The 21,270-nt window shown below is 42.3% G+C and overlaps 1 protein-coding gene across 4 annotated transcripts in view; it reads left to right on the plus strand.

Annotated features, from left to right (window-relative positions):
* The first annotated feature begins 9,144 nt into the window (after positions 1–9,144).
* OSBPL8 (oxysterol binding protein like 8) overlaps positions 9,145–21,270 on the plus strand; it is a 92,152-nt gene continuing 80,026 nt past the window's right edge. Inside the window, exons 1-2 of one of the 4 annotated variants that reach the window (XM_044454815.1) lie at positions 9,145–9,432; positions 10,962–11,010. The gene's annotated coding sequence lies outside the window, so the exon portion shown is untranslated. The remainder of the gene's footprint in view (positions 9,433–10,961; positions 11,011–21,270) is intronic. The other 3 variants (XM_044454819.1, XM_044454814.1, XM_044454820.1) reach the window with 3 other exon arrangements.

Below are 21,270 nucleotides of genomic sequence, written 5' to 3' on the forward strand. Positions count from 1 at the left end.
GAATTTACAATTAAGTTAGAATGGCCACTAAAATATGGGACAATGCAGGCTACCAGAAATATATAACACCAGTTTTAAATCTACTTGGCTGGTACCTGTTTGTTTCCCAGGCCCAATTAAGCATTCTGGCTGTTACTTTTAAAGCTCTAAAGAACCACCCTCTCCTGTTATCCATATTTGACCATCTTCCCCTGAGGCCACTATAGTCATTGCATGGAATGTGCATAATGGTTCCATGTGGACCTCTGGCCTGGTTGCTGTCCACTCATAGGCTTCACTGTGGTGACTCCATTTCTCTGGAACTCCCTTCCACTGGAGGTCAGGTAAACATCAACATCGTATTGCTTCTAGTATCCCCTGAAAACATCTGTATTTCAAGAAACCTTCCTTGGGTGACCAACAAGAGTTTATTTTTACAGACATATTTTAATATAGTGTCTTATTCTTTTAGCTTTTCATTGTTCACAGTGCCAGAATATATTTAGATATTGAGCAGCTGTTGTACAAATGTTGTAAATAAATAAGTTTGCATATGCTGAAGTTGGGCATCCTAATCTGCCTCTCTAGGGTTCCCCAGATAGCTGTGCCTCCTTCCCAGGCCCCACCCCTTTCCCTCCTGCCAATCTCAGATTTTGTGCATCTCCTGGGCAAAAAGGTTAAAATGTCTCTCTTGAGGATTGGTTACTGGCAGTAAGAGTAAACTAAAATATTCTGATGTATTTTGTGTCTTAGCCCCATCCCTGCTGGCTTTGGCTCAGTCTACCACTGGAATACAACCCTGCACATTCAGCTCTTGAGCTGTAAGACATTCAACAACCCTGCCTCTGAGTGCCACTGAAGATATGGTAGCATAAACTGTTAAGCATGGAATATACTGGAAAGCTATCCCTCTTGAAAAATAAATATGGAATAAACTTTCCTGAACATACATACATACATACATACATATGTCTAGGCCCTTTGAGGCTGTGTAACTGCAAGATTTCTCCCACACATGAGGCAAAAATAGAAGTACTCTGAATCTAATATCATTGATTTATTTGGCTCTTGAAATTAGCAAGTTCACTGACACAGCTATCTTTCTAGCTGTTGCTATGTTTTGGTTCAGAGAAATTTAAACTTAACAGTGCAACAAACTCCATCTTTATCAAACCTAATGAAGTACATTGTATAACCCACAGCTCACTATTATCAAAATGAATGTGCTTTAGGTCCTGAATGATACCAACATTTATATCATCATAAATCCCTTTTCAACCCAGTAGATCACTGGGATTAAATTCTGATAAAACTGGTGTTGAGGCATAAGCATTGCAGCTCAGCAGGAGAACAGCAGGAGAACCAGATGAACTCTGTGTAACTTTGCTGCCAAGCACTTCTTCTCATCAAGGTTTTCAAATTAATAACCTGCTGCAAAAGCTAAATATAATCTGATGGAAATGTCGTGTAGCATTAACAAGACTGCATGAGTAGGTGGAAGTGATTTCTGAAAGCTAACTGAATTTGAGTAGGATAAAAGGAAGGAGCCAAGGTAAATGTTGCTAGTTCCTCATGGAGAAGGTTTTATTTTATATTTGCAGCTAAAATTGAAGGATATTTGGAGGACTTTCCTTTCATAGTGGACAATAGAATACTAGCATTATTTGAGCAAACCTGTCACAACCAATAGAGTGCCAAAATTGAATACTGCTTATGAAACAATTAAGGTGTTGAGCCACTGAATTTTTAAAAGTGGTATAATAGTATTGGCAAAAGGAGAAAGGGACAGCAGAGAATGAGGAGGCTGGATGGAGTCACTGGGACAGTGGGTGTGGGCTTGGGCGTACTCCAAGGGGTGGTGGAGGACAGGAGAGCCTGGAGAAAGGTCCATGGGGTCGTGATGGGTCGGGCATGACTTTGCAACTAAACAAACGAACGAACATAATGGTATTAAGAGCTGCTTTCAGGAGCACATAGAATGAAGGCTACATTATAGAATACTATTCATTTCCTTATGATTCAGTATGTTTGTAGCAACTAAATACAGAAGTAAGAATCCTTATATATGATATACTAAAGGTAATAATCTGCTATACAGCTCTAAGGTTGTACACACTATTGACACACAGCTATACAATGATGAATTTATACTCATTTCCTAGTCAAATAAAATTGTTGAAACGTTTGCATAGTACCAGGCTGGCATAATAAGCCCTTAATAGTGGGAAATGTTGCCTATGTAAGGACAAAAATCTGAAGGTTCCAATTAAACACAAATACAAAATCTGTACTCCTGCTCAGGCCTTGTACCACACCTGCCTATACCAAAGCATGTTGTACTTCCTGTTCCATTTTCTAGAATGGGCATAAAGCTCTCCTTATAAAAGCAAGAACATGGCATGAATTTTATAGATCGTATGAGGCGGGGAGACTGAAAAACCCCAGGGATTATCTCCTGTAGGGCGGGCCCCTTGTAGTACAGGCTTCCTCCACTAGGTGAGTGTTCTAGGAACCCATCTGCATCAGTGTACCCTGCTGGGTTGTTGTGAGAGGCTGCATTTGGCTTCAGTGAGGTTTTTTGGGACACTCTTTCAACATGTTTGCCTATTTCATGATGGCTGATTTACACAGCCAACGAAAATTTTGGTGAAATTTCGTTCAGTTGAATGTTCAGCAGTTTTTGACCCAAAATGGCATGACCTTTGTGCCCTCCCCTCCCTGTTCACCCAATCTTGCCCCGTGCAACTTTTTTTGTTTCCCCAGATGAAAAAAAATCCTCAAAAGGAAATGTTTTGCTGATGTGGAAGAGGTGAAACAATGGTGGAAGCACTAAAAGGCTGTTTTGAGCAGTGGGAAAGACGTCTTCTTAGGTGTATTGCATCAAACGAAGAGTACTTGGAAGGTGAGTCAAGTTTGAACATGTAAAAATAAATGCATGAATAAAAATAAATAAATATACAATTTTTTAAATAAATAAATTCTTGGGGTTTTTGGGTCCCCCCTCGTAAATGCCCCATCACCTGCATGGACCACATCACCCTTTCATAATCTTCTGGCCTTCTTCAAACATAACACTACATCTGGTTTAGAAATAACATTAAGCTTCTTGTGTCCCATCTTTCTGTCCTACAATTTCACTAGATGGGCTTTTTTAGATGATGAGGGGAAGGATGGAAGGTGGCAAAGGCTGAGGGTAGCTCATATCTTGTCCTCTCTAGGCTCCTCCCTTTCCTGCCCACAAGAATACCCCCTCCCCACAAGGTTACTTTTCTAAGCTTAGAGGACAGCTGACACTGTTCTTTCTGTGATGGGGCACTGGAGGGGATGGATCTTATATTCACCTTTCCAAAGTTAGGGTGCAGTTTCTGACCTCTGAGGGGAGATCACCAGTATTCTATGGCCCCTCAACAGTGTTTGGGGACCATAAGATTGCTGCTCCCTTAGTCAGAGCCATGTGTCCATCAGAATGTGCTTCCAAGCAGATAGTGGCATCAACTGTTCCTTCTTCTCACCACTGGTGTAGTCTGGGCCTTAGCAAGAGGCAGATTAACAAGCAGGCTATAAGGCTGTGGAGCAGAAGCAAGTCCAGGGGACTTTAGCACTGCTCCCTGGCTCAGGTTCCCAGCCGTGCCTATCCTTGATGCTGACCCTGCTGAGAATTTCTGGGGCAACACTGGAGCCAGAAAGGCTCCCAGATTTAATTATCTCAGGCTTTTCATCTAAGGACAAGTTATCCTGGCTTGGACAAGTGCAAATGGAAGAGCTGTGGACAACATCTACAATAATATCCAGCACAACATACATAGAAAACAACTCCATTCATCTAGACCATGGGTCCTCAAACTACGGCCCGTGGGACAAATCTGGCCCCCCATGCCCATTTATCCAGCCTGTGCCGCCACCGGCTGCTCGCTGCCCGCGCGCGCGCTCTCCTATCCACCCAGGTGGGGAGGTGGTGGCTTGCTCACTCAGAGATGGTTTTGGACTCGCTGGGAGACCTCTGAGCAGGCGAGCCGTGCGCCCGACACCGCCTCATTTCACCCGACTCTGCCTCACCAGCCCACGTGCCCAGCTACCCTCGCCTCACGGCCCGTGCCAGTCGCTGCCGCCTTTCAACTGGTCCCCTATTGAAAAAGTTTGAGGACCCCTGCTCTACACTCTTACGAGTTCACAAGTTAGTACTTGTAACATTTTCTATATGCATACATCCAGTATACCTTCCCCTCCTACTTGCCTCAGAAAGCAGAATTCCAATTCCATCAAGGGGATAAGCAAGAAAAAAACCTGTGTGATGGGACACTCGGGTGGAATGCCCGATTCTTCTCTTCATCTCTAGCTCACAAGTAGGAATATGTTAAAAACAGGGAATTAGCAGACCTGTTTCTGAGTAAGAAGCCTCTAAAATAATTACATTTAAATCTTTTTATAATTCTTAAAAAGCAAATCTTATATTTGGGGACCATTTAATTTCTGATTCCTGAGATTTCTGTAACTGTCATTTAGAGCAGCTTATAGTGGCAGAATTAAAATGGAAAGGAACTGAAAGTAGAATCTTACTTCTTTCTTTTAGTCGCATTTCAAGAAACAGAATTATAATGTCAATAATAGATGTCAAAGTTAATGGAGTCTATGCATCATTGAAACAAAGCAGAACACACGTATTGAAAATGTTCCTGAACTAGAAGCCCTATCTTCAAAGGCAAAAACACTTAACACAGTTCTGCTTTTTATTATTTTTGCCTATAGGTACCAAGCAACTTTAGTTCCTAGTGAAGTCCGTGACAACAAAAGGGAGATAATACCTCCAGGAGGAAGTCACCAACTTACATAATCAAGGCTTTGTTTTCTGTTGTGTAAAATAATATGTACACTTCATGATGAAGGGTAAATTAGAGGTGTTTGACTTTTCAGGTTAGGTCTTTTTCGTGCCATGTCAAAAACTAATTCATGGAATTTTATGGGAGGGCAGGTTTGTGACCTTTCCATATTTTAATCTCTATATTCTTCCATCTACTTTCTCACCAGAGAAAAAGGAAGTGACTGTTAAGGAAGGTAAGTGAATAGTTGCATAATCACTGAGTAGGCATAATCACTGCAGCCTACCATGGCTTAAGTACAGGACAGATATATAGAGATAAAACTGTTTGGAGTCCCTGTTGTGCCTAAGGACTTGGCGTAGCAGGGATCCTAAGGAACTGCCTCTCTCCTCTTCCCCCCTCAGTCATCGCAGCTGTATCCCAGGAGACACAGCAGGAACCGGGAGGAGAGTGGCTGACAGCTGCCAAAAAAGGACATTCAGCAGCTGACATCTGTTTTCCTGTTTTCATCCATTTGTTTATGAGTAGTCCAGCTCTCTGAGCATTAGCAGAAGCATAGGGGTAGGGAACAATGACAGCTGAGCAAAGTGCTGCTTGGGCTATCATTACTTGCAAACTCTTGACCAGACTAGCAACCCTATTTTCCCACTCTACAGCCTTTCAGCTTGACCATGGCTTAGTGTGTCATCCAGGTTCAGAGAGCATACAAGGCCATGGTGAGTTTCCTAAATCCAAGAACAAGCCAGGGCTACCTGGGGTGGTTCATCAACCATATCTGAGAAGTGGATTTAGACAATGTACCAAGCCCACCCACCCCAAATGGTTTAGCATGTTCAACAAACCTGGTCAGTGAATTGTGGATGTGTTAGCTGCCCTTTCAAATATTCAAGCCATAGCATGTGATTGCCATGGCTTATTGTGTTGTAGGAAGCCAGCAAAGGTGGCTTATGCAGGGTTTAAATAACCTATGGGCTCTTTTAGGGTAATGCAAGGGATGTTTAACCCTCATGTAAGACATTCTCACCAGGATGGCACAGCATGATAAGCCACAGCACCCACCCATGAATAATCAAAATAACCATTGCAATGTACAACAACCTACAATGGTTCAATAAGACATATTAGGCTGCTGTGATCTTGTGAATTGGCCCAGTGCCTTCTGATTCTTTGGGCTATGGCCCTTCAACCTGAAAAAAGCCAGACGCATTATCTACTGGTCATGAAAAGGAGTAGCAAAAACCTTGACATGACTTACCAATTCTCGCTTGCTTTTTAAGTGCAAGCTGGATCTCCCAGGTCCCCAGTCCAGAACACTAAGCATCACATCATGCTGGTTCTGCTTAGACAGAAGAAAAAAGCTCACAAATCCCAAGCTAGCTGGAGTATGCTGGAAGTTTTCAGACTACCCCCCACCCCCCGCCCATGTACACAATCAATTGTGCCCTAAATAAAGCTGAACTGGCCAATAATCTCTCCTCTCAGACAGGAAGGCTAAAAATCAACATAAAATCTTTCTGGCTGAGCACTTCCATGAGCGCCACTTGGAAGCAAGATTTGTAGTCTGTAAATGCTATGCTATGTGCCATCAAGTTGTCTCTGACTTATAGCAACCATATGAATGAATCCCCTCCAAAATGCTTTGTCCTCGACAGCCCTGCTCAGCTCTTGTACGTTCATGACTGTGGCTTCCTTTATTGAGTCAATTTATCTCATACTTGGTCTTCCTTTTCTTCTTTTACTTTTGATGCTCCCTAGCATGAGTGTCTTCTTCAATGAGTATTGCCTTCTCATGTTGTGCCCAAAGTATGGACAGTCTCCGTTTTGCCATTTTTGCCTCTAAGGAACATCATTGCTTGACTCATGATCTGGGACCCACTTGTTTATCTGAAAGACCAGAGTATTCACAAGATTCTGCATGAGCACCATATTTTGAATGCATCAATTTCCTTCTTATCTGCTTTCCTCAGTGTCCAGTTTTCATACCATTATGGAGTGACTGGGAATACAATAGTGTGGATTATATTGGCCTTGTTCTCCAGTGAAACTTCCTTACACTTGATGATCTTTTCTAGTTCCTTCATTGCCACCCTCCAAGTGTCACTCTTCTTTGATATCTTTGATTGTTGACATTAAAGTTGTAATTCTGCTATAGTTATAATTTTTGTTTTCTTAAGGTTCAGCTGTAAGTCCTGCTTTCACACTTTCATAGGCAGTTGTTTTAATGTATTGTTGCTACAGTAAATCAGAATAGGCTCACCAGCAAAGCTGCTTGCATTCATGCAGTTCTGCTTGGGATGTACTTAGCCTGAATTCATATAAAACAGCAATGAGAAACCCACGCACCACTGGTCTGCTTTGTGCTCCCTTGACACCTGCCAAATTGCTGCCGCTGCACAACCTATTTTCAGCAGTGCAGTAATGGCAAGACACATTTCCCTTTTAAAACAAGTGGCAACACTTGTTTCCCTACACAGACCTTGTTTAACAGCAAATTGTGCTCTTATAGGTCTTCCAATTATTCCACCAAAATTCAGAAGCAATTTGGCAGTGTTCTGGCAATTTTGGTGGTGAAGTAGGGTGTGGAGCCCCCAGCTGGCACCAAAAAAACAAAATTTGCCCCTGGACTCTCTGAAATTGCCTTTTCCTGCTCTGATGGCTGAAGGTTCTCATATGCCTTTCTAATTTGGTATGGAGCTTCTCTCAACGGTTACAGGTTACTGCCCTCAACGTACCAGAAATTAAGGGTGACCTGTAACACTTAGGAGCAGTGAGAAACAGCAGTGTAGCTGTTCCATCCATTCACAATTTTTTCTTTCCTTAAGGCATATTACCGGAAGCACTAATCAAAATATGTACATAAGCACAATACTTTCAAATTAGGGTGGCACTTAATTTTTCAGGCTTGTTGTCAATAGTAAAAGTAGTATACATTGATTCTCAAGTTAAGTAACAGCAGCAGCAGCATAAACTTGAAGCTCCTCCCACCATTTCAGAGCAGCCATATAATAAAAACCCAGCTTATTTCTCCATTACTGGTTACATTTAATCTGCCAAACTTTCTGTCTCCACCAAGTGTGTGTACATTCAGTCGCTGCTAGACATCAGTCAGCAATGCTAATGTAGAGTCCAATCCTATCAAGGTAGGTGCACCTAAACTCTTTGCAGTCTTGAACACTTACAACTCTTAGCCATTGATTAAGCTACATAAAAGCCTAAAGGAAAAGAAATCACATATCAAAACAGGATGCTCACAACGTGAGTGTGGATGTCTGACAGATGGCCTTGGTGTTTTGACTAGAATTTCTAGGAAAAAATTCAACAGTGCAATTTCAAGTAATTCAACGAAGTACAAAGAAAGCTGGTTATGTTTTCTCTGGTGCATAGTAAGTAGCAACTAGCTGGATACTGCACATTTGGAGTTTGTGTTCTTCTAGTATCTGTACTTAGAACCAGATATTTTGATCAAGTAAGCTAATTTTAGGTGCTAAATATGTTACTAAAACTCCTCTTCTAATAATACAAACTGGTATCCTCCCAGTGCGTTGGATGCAACACATTCCCCAGGCAGCAAGACCCATGAAGATTGGGGAAGCATGCCTTATTTTCAAGGCCAGGCAACTGGAAACCTCCAGATGTTTTTAATCTGCAGCTCCCATGATTCCTTACTATTTGCTATGCTGACTAGAGCTAGTGGGGTTGTAGACCAAAGCGTCTGGAGGGCCACCAGTTAGATCTTAGATAAAAATGTTTTAAAAGAGCAGAGAGGGAAGCGAGATGGATAGGAAAAAATACAGCAGTGTCTCCGTTTCTTTCACAACTTCACAGCATGCTACAGAAGAGGGGACTTTCCTTTTGTACAGGCAACGGTTCCAAAGGCGGATGAGCAAACGCTCTCCTGCGCAGACTGCAGCACAATCTCTAAATGCGCGGCCTGCCATCTCCAACTACTGTAGCGGGGAAGCATTATTCCTTATATTGCTGCTTTATCTATCGAGCAGGTCCCCCGAGCTCCCTGGCATCCCCAGAAGTGCCGAGCTGCACTGCTCGGCCCTAGGGAAATGTCAGACAAGGGGGGGGGAATGTGTCGGGGGGAGAAGACAGCTGCCGAGTTCGGGCCGCGGCCGCACACTGGGGAAGCAGTGGGATGGGCCCTTCACCCCGGAACCCAAGCTAGAGGCCCTCTGCTCGGAGCTCGTCCCAGTCACACCATAAAAACGAGGGCGGCGTCTAGGCGGCTACCTCAGCACCGGGCGAGGATCCCCGTCACGTGACTTCCCCAGAAGGGCGTGGTTGCGCACGAGCAGCCTCCCCCCCCCCCACCCGAGCAGCAGGCAAAAGAAGCAGCAGCGGGACGACGAGGAGGGCGAGGGCGGCAGTTGATGAGAAAATCAAGCGGCGACTCTGAACGGCAACGGCACTGAGAGAGAGTGAAGGGACGCGCGCGCGCCCAGGGGAGCGGGCGCGCGCCCAGCTTCTGTAGGAGCGAGCGGGGGCTCCGCTGGACTCCTAAAGTCTGGCTTCTCCTCAAGCATCTTCTCGCCCTGGACCTGCCCCCTTTCCGGAGGTGGCGGCGGACTTGGGGACGGAGGGTCACTCCGCCCCTTTCCCCGAGGACCCTTGGGAAGAGAGGTGAAAGGTAAGGCGGGCAGCGCGCTGCAACAGCCGCCCGTCTGCAGCGGAGGGGAGGCGGTGTGGCCCAAGTCAGCAGTGTCGTAGTCCTTGTCCCGCTGGCGCCGGGTGACGGGGCGCGGGGTGGAGAAGGCATGCAGGAACCTTCCCTCGGCCGAGCTGCTCGGGTGGTCTTGGCGCACGCGGTGCGTTGCGTGACCTTGGGCACGTCACTCAGTTCTGGCAGCTTTGATGAGGGGAGTGAGGGAGCCGTCCCCTGCCATGGTTATGATAGGACTCACTAGTAATGACTGACAGAAAGAGCCTCACTTTGCTGGTGGTGATGAGGATGATGAGAATAATGCTACTAAGTTAACCCTGTCGTGGCCCATGGTAGCAGCAGTGATGCAGCCTGCTCAGTCCCCTGTCTGTTCACATAAGCTTTGCATTTACAAAGCTTTTTGGTTCCTCAAGTATTGCTCCAGAGTGTAGGTTAATGTGCCAGGCATAATTTGAATTTGTAACATTCTATCTTTAACTTTAGCATAGGTTTCTGTTTTGTTGTTGTTGCATACAACTAACAACTTTTCTCTGTCAGTACTCTTCCAGCTCTAACATGAATGTATTAGCTGTCCTGCCTCTTTCTAGAGGGCCTGTGACATAAGCATGAAAGAAATTGGAAAATTTGAAAGGTGCAGGAAAAGGTTTAAGCAAGGGCATAGCCCAAGCCAAGTCAGTTGTAAAGAAAGAGTACAACTTCTTGTTGCTGTCATTGCCAATATCTGATATAATTGCCAGGCATATAGCTTGGCATTTATTTTGCAGTACTTGATTTTCTCTTCCTAGTTACTCAATCTGGTGCAATGATAACTAGAATGCTTAGTTGTTTACTGAGTCAGTATGACTCTCCTGTATGTCATTTCTTTCCTGTCTGACAATAGTCAGCTTGTTTATTATGTAGAGATGTATTTGTTTATGCATTTGTATGTCATTATGCATGCGTGTTGTTGATTCTGCAGAAATTAACTTGAGAGCAAATCCCATTACTTTCTATGGAACTTGCTTCCAGATAGGCAGTGATTCAGAGTATGCATTAGTTTTTTAAAGTAATGTCATAGGTAGGCACAGACTAAGCTGGGCATACTTTTTAAAATTTATTTTTAATTCTTGTTAATGTTCTATTAATTGTATTTGTATTAAACCACCCTGAAAGTGGTGTAGAAACTAAAATATTAATTATTATAATACTTAAAATATTGGCCTTCCTCGACTACATTAATGCACCCTTCATTCTCCATCTCTGGAAGACCATGAATGTGTGAATTGTAAAACATTTGAGGTACTGAAGATAAGTAGGGGGATTAGATGATAGAGTGGAATTCCTGGACATGGTCTGCAATAGTAATTGGAAGGCTGGCTCCTCCTTTCTTTGGTTGAACTCCAGCCCATGTTTAGCAGTACACTTTGGTTAATGCTAGTGATTTAATTGTTTATAATGTTTGTTTTCCCTATTGATACTGCCTAGTTGGCTGAGCTTCTCTTCTGTACTCCCTGCAGGGACAGGAGGAAGCATTTTAGTGGTGGATCCAGCATCTGGATTGCCAAGGTACTGGCAAATGCATGTAATCGCATGTGTCAATTGTTGTAATTAGCAGGTTTCTACTTGTATGGATTCCTTAGTTAGGCATCTCTTACCTAGTAGTATTGCCAATTTGAAATGTGTTTCCCTCAGAGGAGACTGAAGCAGTAATCCTAGGGGTTCATTGTAATCTTCTGTTTGAGAACCTAACCAGAACCTTGTTTCTGGGCATAAGTAGTGATTAAAGAAATGAGATGAAAGGGGGTTTAATGGGAGTGTGGAGATGAGAACTAGTAGGAGCAGTGATCCTTGGAAGAATTGGTAGCAATGAGATTAGGTTAGCAAGCCAAGAGTGTTAGAATTCTGTAGGTCACTCTTAACTTTTCCCTTGTTGATAACTATGGAAATGGGAGAAGCTTCTGGTGGTGCATTATTGTTGATGCACACTACCCTTTGTGGGACTGATTACTGTTTCTGATCTGATCTAGTTCATTTTCCTTTTCTGCCATCCAAAAGGTATACAAGCAGCATGAAAATGAGTAAATTACACACACATATTTGATCTTCTTAGATAGTGACATGAACAGGCTACTTTAAAGTGATTAATGACACCTTACATTTGCAGTTGACCATAATTTAAAATCTTTGAGATCTAGATGTTTTCCTTCATGCCTCATTATTCTGTTTAACTAAAAGCACACAGTACAGGTTGATCTAGTAAAGATGCAACCCTATACATGTTTAGACAGAAAAAAATCCTGCAGTTCCTAATATTTGGCAGTTAGTGTGACTGGCTAGGAGATGCTGCTCACTTTTCTGTCTAAATTTGCATAGAATTGCACCCAAAGGGGTACTACTTTGCCTGTTTTGGGTTCTGTAACTTCAAAGACCACATAACTGTTGTAGGATTCTTTAGCATGGCTATTTCTAAAATAAAATTGTTTTCAATATTTTTGTATGAAAAGAGAAGTCTTCAGGTATATAGTCCCTTTATGTTACTGTCCAAAGGTTTAAAGGCCAAGTACCTATGAGTCACATGTCCTTCAGTGTATCAACATCTATTTATCATTGCCCAATTCAATGTGTTCTTTCTCTCATTGCTGCCTTGTTTCTTTTAGGCGCTGTGCACCTTTTAAACTCTTCACTGCATACCAAGTTGAAGTTTGATTTTTTTCATTTAGCTTTTAAAGATAATTCTTTAGAATTTTTCCCACGTGTGATTAATTTGACTTTCTTTACTATTCGAAAGCAGGCAAGTTTTCTTGTACAAATTCATTTTTGCATATGGTTTGGATTTTGACACTGGGCTGAATCCAGTAGTGTCTCTCTGCTGATGAAAGGCTCTTTGATCCAGCAGTGGCTTCCATCAGAAAGAGCCAATTATCCCTCTGTCCGCTTAAAATTACCTCCAGAAGGGACCCTTTCAAACAGTATGCGTCATGGGAGGTAGTGCATGGGACTGCAGAAAAAAGGGAAATTGATAAGAATTGCCTCCCTATTTTGGTGACAGAAGCCAGCATTGGCTTAGACAGATTTCTTTTTAATGAGGACAAACCCTAAGGTAATCAGTTAATTATCGAAGTTAGCTAATAGGTTCCTAAAGATGATTGTAGTATTTGTAAAGGGCTTAGGAATTTTCCATTAATAGTTTTTCCTGAAGCTTAGAGATAAAATAAAGATTAAATCTGATTTTAAAATCTGCCACTCTGCTTAAAATTCTGCCTGATAGAGTCAATATGTAAGCATCATTTTTCTTCTCTCTCTTTTCACAAGCAGAGTTATGTTTCAGTTTGCCAGAAACTTGCTTAATAGTAGCACCACTGGATTCCTGCATTCATTGTCCTAATCTAATTTTACATATCTTCATTTTATCCTGAAGTTTAAGATTTTAGTTGCTGATGTACTACACTAGGTTAGGTTTTAAATGTTGATAATGAAGTTTTATTTTATTGCACATGTGTTCTTATCTATATATATGTATTTTATGTGTTTTTATCTTTATTGTAAGTCACCTTGAGACTACGGTAGTAGGTAGCATATAAATGAATGAACGAATGAACAAACAAACAAATATAGTTTCAGATATCTTGGCTTGTTCAGACAGTATGTGATTATGTGCTTATTACATTTATATACCAAACAGGAGATGAGGCTTTCTGAATGTTCACAGTAATTAAAAACATAATGCAACATTACGCTCAGTATAAGCATAAAAGGTTTAAAACTACAGTGTAAAAGGAAAAAAAAAAAAAAAACAGTAGCAATGCAAAGATTTAAAATGCACTAAGAGATTTGAATTGTAAGCTGTCCAAAGACCCACTGGGTTTTAGATGGGGCAAAAATACCATAAATAAATAAATAAATTTAAAACAGAACTTGGAAGACTAGAGTACTTGCAATCAACTGGTGCCTGAAAAACCCAACATATGTTTCAGGTTAGCCTCTTTTGAAAGCTTATTTATTTATTTGGAATGCTTGTATGCCGCCCCATTCACATAAGCCTCAGGGCAGCTTCCAACAGATAAATAACAATATACAAAAATATAAAAATTGGATACATCCAGGCAATTAATAAAAGCAATAAATAATTTAACAGTTAATTAAAATAACATTTAAATAAAAAGGTCTTGGCCTGGCACCGAAAAGCAAATAACGATGGCACCAGGGGGATCTCTCTGGGAAGCTCATTCCATAATTGGTTGCCATAACAGAAAAGGACATTTCTTAGTAAGTATCTGTCTTTGGCAGGAGCTCTTGGAGTCAGACTTCTGAGGATAGTCTTAGGGTCTGGACAGTTTATAGGGCAAGAGATGATCCTTCAGGTAACCTGGCCTCAAGCTTTTTAGGTCTTTGAATGATAATTCCAGCACATTGAAATGAACGTGGATTGCAGATTGAAGAGTACAGTGGTGCCCCATACTTCAAATTTAATTCATTTCAGGGGCCGTTCAAACTCTGAATTGTTCGAAGTTTGAATCAATTTTTCCCATTAGAAATAATGGAAAGTGAATTAATCCGTTCCCAGACCCTAAACAATACCCATTTTGATAAACTTAAACAGCAAATACGCATGATTTAAGGTAAAAAAAATCACAATTATATGCCAAAATTATTAATTTAAACCTGAAAACAATAAAATACATAAATATGTGCTATGTAACAAGATGAAAATGGCATTTATTATACAGCATGAGTGTTACACAAGAGATGTTTCACAGTGAGAGACAACTTGGACCATGGGTCCTCAAACTACGGCCCGCGGGACGGATCCGGCCCACCATGGCCATCCATCTGGCCTGTGCCGCTGCCTGCCGCCCGCACACGCATTCGCTGCGGCCTCGCAGCACGGGTGGGGAGGTGGTGGCTTGCTCACTCGGAAATGGTTTTGGACTCACTGGGAGATCTTCGAGCAAGTGAGCCACCACTGCACCTGCCCGCCGCCGCCTCGCACACGCCTGATGCCTCCTTGCACGCGCCCAACGGCACCTCACTGGCCTGCTCCTCCAGGCACCCTCATCTCACCAGTCTGTGACTGTCACCGCAACCTTTCAACTGGCCCCCTATTGAAAAAGTTTGGGGACCGCTGACTTAGATGCACAACAGATAACATTTATGTAGTGACTGCATTTTTTCACAGCACATGCAGTTCGAATGTAGAAGCATCATTCAAACTTTGGAGTGATATTATCTTGACTTTAGCATTCAGATTCTGAATCATTTACAGTTAGAGTCATTTGAACTATGAGACAGCAATGTAATGGCAGAATAGTATTTATTTATTGCCCTTGTATGCTGCACCTCATAGCCGTAAGGCTCTCTGGGTGACTTACATTACATGCAATGACAACAAATACTTCAGTAAAAATCATGCATGATAAATCAGTAGAATAAAACAATAAAAAAACCAAATATTCACTTAATAAAACCATTTTAAACAACCATTTTAAAACAAGCTTTTAAATAAAACTGTCTGGCAGCTAGCACCAATAAAACCAGTCTGATAAACCTTTATAAAAACAACTCAAATTACCATGGTATTTATATATTTTACTTAAATAGTCATTTATTCAAATTTATTAATTCTCACAGTTCAACAACTGAAACTTAATGAAACTGGACTGGATGATACTCTCGGAACTTCTACTAATGGAATTGCGTTAATTGTGATGCCCAGTTCATGGTATTTTGAAGACAAAGTCATTCAAATTGGTCACAGCATACTGTAAGGCAGTGATGGCGAACCTTTTAGAGACCAAGTGCCCAAACTGCAACCGAAAACCCACTTATTTATCACAAAGTGCCAACATGGCAATAAAACCTGAAAACTGAGGTTTTAGTTTAGAAAAAACACCTCACAGCCAGTCCAAGCAAATACATCCTTGGGAGCGCACTGACTGGCCTTACGAAAGCTTGGGCAAGTTGCAGCTAATGAGATGCGGCTGGTGATGTCATAGCCTGGTGCCGCTACTCCTTTCCAAGCATGCGCATGGCCCCTATGTGCGCTGTTATCTGATGCTTGGCTGCTGCGGCAATGCTGGGGTGACTTGAGTCACATGCCGACAGAGAGGGCTCAGTGTGCCCACTGTGGCACACATGCCATAGGTTCACCACCACTGCCCTAACCCTACCCTGGTGCACACCCCTAACCCTAATATAGGGCTAAAGTTCCACTGAAAATAGGACGATTTTGAAAAAGCCTTCCTTGAGTAGCTTTTTTTGCACAGCTTATCATTTCTGCCCATTTTAAACATCAAAATCATGCCAGGACACCTCATTTTTGTAACCCTAACCCAGTGATGGTGAACCTTTTAGAGACCGAGTGCCCAAACTGCAACCCAAAACCCACTTACTTATCGGAAAGTGCCAACACTGCAATAAAACCTGAAAACTGAGGTTTTAGTTTAGAAAAAACACCTCACAGCCTGTCCAAGCAAATGCGCGCGCGCGCACACACACACACACACACACACTTGGCAGTGCACTGACTGGCCATGCGAAAGCTTGGACGAGTTGCGGCTAATGAGTTGCAGCATGTTACGTCATTGCCTGGTGCCACTACTCCTTTTTCAAGCATGTGCATGGCGCTATGTACACTGTGATCCGATGCTCGGCTGCTGGGGTGATGTCTGGACAACTTGGCTCGTGTGCCGACAGAGAGGGCTCTGCATGCCCACTGTGGCATGCGTGCCATAGGTTTGCCACCATTGCTATAAGGGTTCCACCATTTTTCTCCCTGTGCCAGATTGTAGCAGGTATAAACTACTTGAAATAGTTGTATTGGTGACACTGATGAAATAGTGGTGCATAAAGCTTCCTTTTGTGCCATTCTTACTACCACAGTGTTAGGCTCACTTATGAGCTCTAACCTGTGAAATCAGATTTGGCATTGGTCTTCCTCTGCTTGTTTTCTAGCCTTCTCTTCCTTAATTGCCCTCAGGTCAGGATCTACTTTATGTAGGATGAGAGGTCACTTAGATGCAATCATATCAACTGGCTGAGTAATTTCTGCATTCCAGTGACCTGGGCATCAGCAGGAACTCATGCCTGTAGGAAAATCCCCCTGAGCCTTTGGAATCTGTGGAGAGACCATTTCAGTAGGTTCCTCAGTCTCGCAAAGGGAAAAGCCTGCTGAGGAAGTTACCTCAACAAAAAGTAATCCACTCATGACAATGGGATAAATATTTATCCCCTTCTTTCAGCTCACCATTCTCCTGCCCAGTTTTAAAAGAAACTAAATAAAGTGTGTGCCTCTGGGTGGATGACATGATGAAGCAACCTCATGGTTGTCATGGTAGCCATGGATTCCTAGCTGCCCGGGATCCTGCAACATTTGTGTGCTGAGATCCTCCAGAAACCATCTTTCTAGAGATTTTCAATATAAAATCTGAGACCACCTCTGTCAGCTCAGACTGGGCAACTGATGGGTTTTGAGGTGAGTAGCAGTGATGTCCTTTACTCCAAGACTTAGGCCAAGTCTTTTTACTTTCAAGTCCAAGTTGAGTCTTAAGTCATTGCAAGAAATTTTTGAGTCAAGTCTCAAGAGCCAAATTCAACAGAAAAAAGGGAGGTGATGGTGGACTGTGGGGGGATGGAAGAATTGTAATCCCTCCAATGGTTCCCATCTGCACTTCTCTCAGTGATGCATTGAAGTCCTTTACTTCAGCCATGATTTGTTTGTACAAAACTCACACAACTTCCCTTGTGCCAAAAAGAAGAGCTGAAGCCTTGCCTTGCCTTTCCTTTATGGCAACTTCGCCCTTGAAAGTCCCTTCCTCTCACCACCTCTGCTGTTTTTGTGCCTGCCTTACAGGATATCCTGCTGCACAGTAAGCCCTGAAGTGACCTAGTTGTAAAAAATGTAGAAATCTTGAGTCAAGTCACTCACTCATTGCTCCCAAGTTGAGTCCAAGTGAAATTGCTGACCCTGACGCAACTTGAGTCAGACTTTGGAGTCGAGTTGCTTGACTGGGGTCCCCTGGTGAGTAATACAACAGCAGAGTCCCTGATCTGTCCTGGGTACCCAATACAAGGTACATGTGCTGAGAACAAGCACTTGAATAAGTAGGAAACCTAGAAAGGGTGATAGAATTCCTGTAATCCATAGTAACGCCCTTCCTACCCAACCCTTAATTTGGTGTTGGTGCTGTACTAAGTCCTCATAAATGCACAACTGAAAGGGCATGACCTTCCCCATTTCACCCACCCAGGTGTCATACCAGGTCAGCCCTCTCACGTACAATTCCACAATTAAATTAGAGCTGAGGAAGATCTTGTTAGATCTTGGAAGACCTGACTGACCTGGCATTCAGCAGTAGCACCTTGGCTGTCAGTGCAGCTTCTAACAAGTAGCAAGTGCATGTGCGTGTGTGTCCCTTATCCAGGCTTCTGCCCTCTGCTACTGTTAGCTGCTGAGGTTTTTTGAACCAAATGGTAATGAAGTGTCCACTTCTGTTGCTATCTGTGTTTTTCCTTCAGCAAACAAACAAGACTCTGAATGCACGTTTTTGCCAGCAAACGTCCAGCTGTCCAGGATGTTCTTAGTCACCATACTGTATCTAATCAAAGTGAAAGCAAATGTTTTATCAGTTCAATCTCAGCTGTCCTTGGAAAGTCATGAGAAATGAAGGCTGTGGCTGTACGCTTCTACCTAGCGAATAAATTCAGTTCAGATCAGCTAGGCAAATTGGTACAATTTCTTACTAACTCCCCCTGCCCTGCCTCTTCTTTGTACATTGTTTGGGAACTGGTTGGCTTATACTTTCTGAAGCTTTGGATGTTTGCAAGGTGAAAGATGTTTGCATTGTTTCACACATGATTTGATATGATGTCATTGTGAATGGACAGCAGCTTGGGGACAGCTGTATCAAAATACATAATTTAAACATAATTATCACATGTCCTGCAGTAATATTGTTCAAACTATGCATGTTGATGTAGTAGCCAGGAGGCTTGTTACCAGCTCTTGGCAATCTAAGAGCTTTAGTTTGTAAGTGTGAAATGAAGACTTGAAAAAATCAGTGTCTATGTTGCTGCCTAGTATTATACCTCCCTGCTTTCCTGCGTACCCACATGTACTTGCTAGAGATGAAAGAAGTGGAAGGAGACAATTTTGGTAACAAACTTGCCTGGACAGCATATGGAAGAAAACTTCTGAAAGGAAGCATTGTACAAAGCTAGTTGTTAATCAGCAATTTATAAGCTTCAGGGCAGTGGTGCCTACCATTTGCTTCCTACTGTCCTGTTCCTGTTCCTTGTATTTTCGTTTAAGATTTACTGTCTTCTGCTGTTACTGTTGTTGTTAATTGCGAAATCGCATCAGACCCATTGCAACCCCATGGACAACATTCTTCCAGGCCTTCCTGTCCTCTACCATCCCCCAGAGTCCACTTACGCTCACACTGACTGCTTCAGTGACTCCATTTATCCACCTCATCCTCTGCCATCCCCTCCTTCTTTTCCCATCAATTGTTCCCAGCATTAGGCTCTTCTCCAGGGAGTCCTTCCTTCTCATTAGGTGGCCAAAGTATTTGAGTTTCATCTTCAGTATCTGGCCTTCTCAAGAGCAGTCAGGGTTGATCTCCTCTAAGACTGACTGATTTGATGTCCTTGCAGTCCAAGGGACTTGCAGGAGTCTCCTCCAGCACCACAATTCAAAGGCCTCAATTCTTCTGCGCTCTGCCTTCCTTATGGACCAGCTTTCACAGCCATACATTGCAACTGGGAAAACCATAGCCTTGACTATACGAACTTTTGTCGGTGCTGCTGTTATATTTTGTTACTTTTATGTATCTGCTTGATACTAGTTTGAAATCTTAAGTTGTATCTAGTGTTAGGGTTAGTCCTACCCTGTTTACTGGCCACTTATTGGGTCTTAGCATGCATTATTTCAGGGGAATTGAATTAATAATTTTTGTGTAGATTATTTATCATTACATTTATATCTCGCCATTCCCCCACATGTAACCAATCCAGGGTAGTTTACATGGTGGTCCTCTGTCTCTCTTCTATTATCCTCACAACAACCTTGTGAAGTAGAGTAGGATGAGAGTCAGGGACTGGTACAAAGTCACCCAGGGAGGTTCAGAGCTAGAACCCAGATTTCCCAATCAAACATCATTGCATCATACTGGAATACTGGTAATCTCTTAATCCTTGTAGACCACTTTCTTCCACATAAACTTGATTTTAAAATCATCCTCTAAAGGTCTTTTCCAGATTCCCTCTGGATAGTCAGGTGGTTACTGAGGAGCGACTGTGGCATAGGCTTGGTTAGGCTCATTATCCCCGGAGAGGCTCGTGTAGACTCAAATTAATGACTGTTAGGCTGCAAAGCGTTTAGTTCCCATACTGCTGTTGTCTGCTGATGTTTTCAAACTACTTCGTTATTTTTAGTCTTATTTTTTTAAAAATTGTAGACTGCCTCAGATTTTGTAATAAACTGAATGGTGGGGTAAGAAAGTCTTAAAACATGTTTAAGCATTTCACCAGAATTTTTATTACCACGATGAACAGTCATCAGTAGACATCCAGACAAAGAAGGAACCCTAGCATTGATGCTGTAGTAAGTCTTGATCAGTGTGGAAAGTACTTGCACTTGAGGAAAGAGTGCTATCTCCCAGTCTCCTCTTGATCTCTTTGGCAATACCAGAGAAATCTGGTATTGCTTCTGCAGGAGCCCAGCATATTATTTTGTCAGTGGAATTCAGTTTCTTCTAGGAAAGAATTTTACAAGTTGCTAACTAGTTTGCCCACAGCTACATATTTTAAGGAACAAACTGGATCAAACGTTATTCAGATTCTTTGAGTTTGTCTAAAATATGCTCAGATTGCTCAAGAAAGGCCTAGAGGTATGGCTCTCGCTTATATGCAAGTTTTGAAAGAATTCTGTGCTATCAGAGGAAGCGATGCTGCACCTCTACAAAATATTGGGTTAGCCTAAATGAGGACTTCATTTTCAGAAGCAATATGCCAGATACTGGGGACAAATATTAGTAGCTATGGGTGTTCCTTTTGCATTGCTTATGAGCTGCCCAGGAACATTTGTTTTCAGCAGCGGCTCATCAAAGTGCTGGGCTACACAGCTCCTTGTTCTAATCTAGTAGGGGAGTCCTTGTGTTCTTTTCTGCTTCTCATTATTATAGCTTGATCTGCATGCTCGTTTCTTGTGTTGTAAATACAGCAATATACTTAAATGGTTCAGAAGACACTTTTTTGGTTTAACTCAAGCAAAAGGATTGCTTATTGGGGTAAAACACAGGAGTTTTTATAAACTGCAGCTGGAAGATGTGGAAGTGAAGGCAACCTGCTCTGTAGTTCTGAGACAATAGGTTTTGCATTTTTTTCTGTTCAGACATTCTCCAGTAAACTATGTAGCCTGCAGATAGGTGTCAAACGCATGCCAGATTTGTTATGAAGGGAGACTTTGCAAATATTCCCTTTGCCAAGAGGAGGAGGAGAAGGAATAAATAACCTAGTGAATTTTTGCTGTTCAAGTGTAAAGTGATCCTCTTAATGTGCTTGGAAATCCAACTCTATCAGATAGTGTTTTTGATAGTTTAGATTTAGAATAATTATTTCTCTGTTATTTCTTCCAAAAGGATGTTACTTCCATGTAAAAAAAGCAGGTTTGGCTTTCCAGATCTTGCTCAATATAATAGGGCTTATTTGTTGACTAGTGCTAAATTTTGCTCTTTTCCAGTCCAATTAGATCATCTACTTTAGTCCATTTTGGAATCTTTATATCCGGATCCTCTCTCCAAATAGACAGCATTAGGTACACTAAATGAA

The sequence above is a fragment of the Varanus komodoensis genome, unplaced genomic scaffold, assembly GCF_004798865.1.
Source record: "Varanus komodoensis strain SLA01 unplaced genomic scaffold, ASM479886v1 scaffold8, whole genome shotgun sequence".
In the NCBI taxonomy this organism is placed as follows: domain Eukaryota; kingdom Metazoa; phylum Chordata; class Lepidosauria; order Squamata; family Varanidae; genus Varanus; species Varanus komodoensis.